The sequence below is a fragment of the Triticum dicoccoides genome, chromosome 5A, assembly GCF_002162155.2.
Source record: "Triticum dicoccoides isolate Atlit2015 ecotype Zavitan chromosome 5A, WEW_v2.0, whole genome shotgun sequence".
In the NCBI taxonomy this organism is placed as follows: domain Eukaryota; kingdom Viridiplantae; phylum Streptophyta; class Magnoliopsida; order Poales; family Poaceae; genus Triticum; species Triticum dicoccoides.
In genome coordinates this window covers 352,274,842-352,279,014 of record NC_041388.1, presented here as the reverse complement: position 1 = coordinate 352,279,014, position 4,173 = coordinate 352,274,842, and the positions used below count along the sequence as shown (strand labels likewise).

At 44.0% G+C, this 4,173-nt stretch overlaps 1 pseudogene; it reads left to right on the top strand.

Annotated features, from left to right (window-relative positions):
- The first annotated feature begins 669 nt into the window (after positions 1-669).
- LOC119301469 lies at positions 670-3,771 on the top strand (annotated as a pseudogene).
- The last annotated feature ends 402 nt before the right edge of the window (positions 3,772-4,173 follow it).

Below are 4,173 nucleotides of genomic sequence, written 5' to 3'. Positions count from 1 at the left end.
GCATTGCTTTTTTTAAGGCGACTATTGCATATTTGTTAGTATTGATGTATAATGTGTTTTATCATATGAATCTTCTCTTTGAATAGACATCTTCTATATCTAAATAGGAGCCCCCACTACATGGTTTTCCTGCGTTTTGGTGAAGCCACGTCATCCGCTGATGTCATCAATTTGATAAGCCGAGTGGGCACCTCGACTGTGATTCTTTTTCAAGCAATAACAATTGCTTTCTGACACTGCACTCTCAACTTATTTTCTTCAGTTTTGGCATCTTGATGTTCAACAATCAATTGCTTCACTTCTTTGCCTTTTGTAACCAATGTCAATTCTTTAATTTGGCTCTTTATCTTTTAAGATCAAATCTGAATTAGCACTTTTGCGACCATCTTTCTTAACGTGATTAACTTGCTTGACCATCTCCTTTTTAGAGCTTTGGAACGATTCTTTTTAATTGAAACAGACTTTGACATGTGATTGTTCATCAAATGCTGGTTTTCTCGTAGCTGCATAATTTTGAGGAGATGGTCTATATAAAGCGGGGTGAAAGCCTTTTTGGTAAAGAGCATCCATTGTTACGAAGACAACATGCAAAGGAAGCTGTATGCATTGTTACTGGATCAGATACCATTTTCTGGGCCTTTTTTCTACCAATCCAATCAGGCCAGGCCAGCTCAGTCATAAATTATCTAGGTGTGGCAAAGCTCTTTCATTAATCAGAATGACCATACCAGAGCCAGACTGATACTTTGAGTGGCTGCATAAACCACATCTTTGTGGCCCATTCATTGCGTGTTGCCGGATGCAAATAAGGACTTGCAAGCCAAGTCAAGCATAAAGGAATGCTCTCCTGATTTAGATTGCTTTCGTGCAATTCCTTACCTAGAGTCGTCACTGTGGTGACAGTGACAGTGACACACACACACACACACACACACGCCCACACACACCCACACACACACAGCAAAACGGCAGCATGGCTGCTGTGGCAAACGCACCTAGCATGCACCCCGAGCTGCTGGAGGCGGCATGCCATGGCAGCTGCATGGAACTGACGAACCTTCTGAACGGAGGAGCGGCTGACGTCCCTATTGAGGTCGTCGTCGACGTCGACCGCCCGGCGCGCCCACCAGCGTCGTCCTTGCTCCTGGAAGGGGTCACCCCAGACGGGGACTCCGCACTCCACATCGTAGCAGCCTACGGGTACCTGAAGAAAGCCAGGGCAGTCTACGACAAGGCGCCGCACCTCCTGGGCGCGCGCAACGGCGGCGGCGGCACGCCGTTGCACCGCGCCGCCAGGGCCGGCCACGCCGCAATGGCCGCCCTCCTTGTTGAGCTGGCGAGAGGGGAAGAAGTCGCCGGCGAAGACGGGAGGGTGGAGACGCTGGTGAGGATGCAGAACGGGCTCGGGGAGACGGCCCTGCATGAGGCGATCCGCGCTGGTCAGATGCCCACGGTGGCTGAGCTGATGGCAGCGGACCCCTTCCTCGCTCGCGTCCCGGACGACGGAACCTCGCCATTGTTCCTCGCCGTCTCTCTGCGACATGAGGAAATCGCGCGGGAGCTCCACGAGAGAGACAAGAAGTTGTCATACTCCGGGCCAGATGGACAGAATGCGCTTCATGCTGCAGTTCTTCGAAGCAGAGGTACCTTAACTACTTCCCAACTTGGTGCTTTGATCAAGCATAACCATGTTTGTTCTATGCCACTGCTATGATCATAAAAATGATTGTATTTAATTTGCTATGTACAGCACTACTTAACATTTTGAATGTAAAATAATTGTATTTACTTAGCATATCAGACCATTCTTTTCCTCTTAACACTGTGGAAGGCCATTCTTTTCCTCTTAACAGTGTGGAAGGCCATTCTTTTACTCTTTGTTTCTGAGAAAATAACTAGCATATACTATATTTTTACTGCAAACTTGTGATTGACTTCCTATCACTAAAGTAAATGATCTCCATTTACTTTCTCCCTTCCAAACTCCAAGAATATTTTCAGGGGTGTGCGATTTTCTTCCACACACGCATTAATTTCAGATTCCCTCTTGAGTGCATAGCAATTATTCACACCTAGGGTAAAGATTTATTTATCAAAGTCATTCTTCTACATATAACAATAAAGAGTTCTACTCAATGATCAAATATTTCCAAATGTACCTTTACACATGCATTTTTGCATATAGCGCTGTTTGACACAGAGAGGACCAAATTGCAGATATGACAGAATTGCTACTGAACTGGAACAAGGAACTCACTAAAAAGTGAGACCAACTTGGAAACACACCTCTACACTTTGCGGTATCATTAGAAACAGGGACACGTGGTATGCTTCCCCAATATGCCGTGCCAGTGGTAAATGGAACTAGCATTACAAGTTTTCTGAACGTGGTGGAAACACCAATGGACCTTACCATGCTAATATTGGAGGCGGATGCATATTCAGCATATCAACCGGACGAACAAGGGTCATTCCCCATACATGTCGCTGCTTTAGCGGGGAGATTTTCATCTGTCATCATCTTACTTTTAAAGTGGCCAGGTTGCGCCAGCTTACGTGACGCCCGTGGGAGAACTTTTCTCCATGTTGCTGTCATGAAGAAAAGATATGATATAGTTCGGTATGCCTGCCAAACACCCATGTTTTCGTCAATTATGAACAAGCAAGATAATGAAGGAAACACTGCACTACATCTAGCTGTGGAGATTGGGGACTGGTGGAGTTTCACTTGTCTCTTCGCAAACAAAGAAGTAGATTTGAATCTACCAAACAACAAGCAACATACCCCGCGAGAGATTTCAGTTAGCAGTACTCCCACCGGGTTGTACTGCCTGCTGGTAAACTACTTCCATTCCTTTTGTTCAGTACCTTATTTCCTGGATTCAGAGAAAAAATAGAAAGTCGATAACTTGATATTGCTTTTTTTTTTTCCTGATCTGCAGCACTCGTGGATTTTGATACAACAAGCTCTAATATCTGCCGATGCTACACTTCATATTTGTCGGCGGGATATCATGAAAAAAGGACCTAGTACCCAATCTGACGCTAAGATTGATGCGGTAATATCAAACTCAACGCAATTTCTCAGCCTTGGCTTAGTATTAATTACAACAATGGCTTTTGGTGCTGCTTTCGCCTTACCTGGGGGTTACAGAGCAGATGACCACCTTAAGGGAGGAACACCAACTCTGTCTACCGAAAAAGTATTCCAAGGATTCTTGATGGCGAATGCACTGGCATTTTATGCTCGTCTTTGGCCGTCCTAAGCCTTGTGTTTGCAGGAACACCTACAGTTGAAATACCCATGCGCTACATGCACTACAATATATCCATATGGTTATCTTTCAATGGAGTCTTATCTTTGGGGACGGCCTTCGTATTGGCTATATACATCATGATCACCCCAGTTATTTCTGGAACTGCTATTATGGTCATGGTGGTGTTTTCTTCATTAGAAATCCTCTACATGCCATCATTAGTTGAGAAGCTTGTTAAATTCATGATAGTGGTATGTGGTAGAGTAGGAATATTGCCAGTAATGCTAAGATCGGAGATGCCCAAGGTAATGTTGCTTACAATTTGGCCCCTCATGGTAATCTTTGGATGGCAAGAATACGCATGGCGACACATGTGGCATTATGTACCTGTAGCAGAGAAACTGGTCACTTGAGCTTGAAGCATGGCCAGTCCACAGGGGGCCTTGTGGGCATGATTTCTACTTTTAAGAAGTTGCAGCGCATTCAAAACCCAGCTGGCCACTGGATTATAATTCTGGAGAAGAGGAGGCTATGTATTTTTTTACTCGAATATGATATTATATTAATAAGCAAGATTATCGCTTGTTTTTTAGACTCCTTGTGTTGAGGTTGGTTTTACTAATTTTATTATTTGTGGTTTCCTCGTAACGTCTTTCTTGTTTTCTTTTTCAATCTTATACGATGCTCCCAGAGCTAATAATAACCTCATGTAGTATCTACAATGTGATTTGTGATGGGAAATTTGTTGTTTTGGCCACACTGGTTTTTGTCCATTTTGCTTTTGCCACTCTAAATGGACATCAATATGAGCATAGGTAAATAGAAGTAATATGCCGCTCAAACATTTATTCAGTCAGGGATTTGCCACTAGTGGGCAGTGGCTCAAATACAACTTCCATTCATACATGTTGAAAAA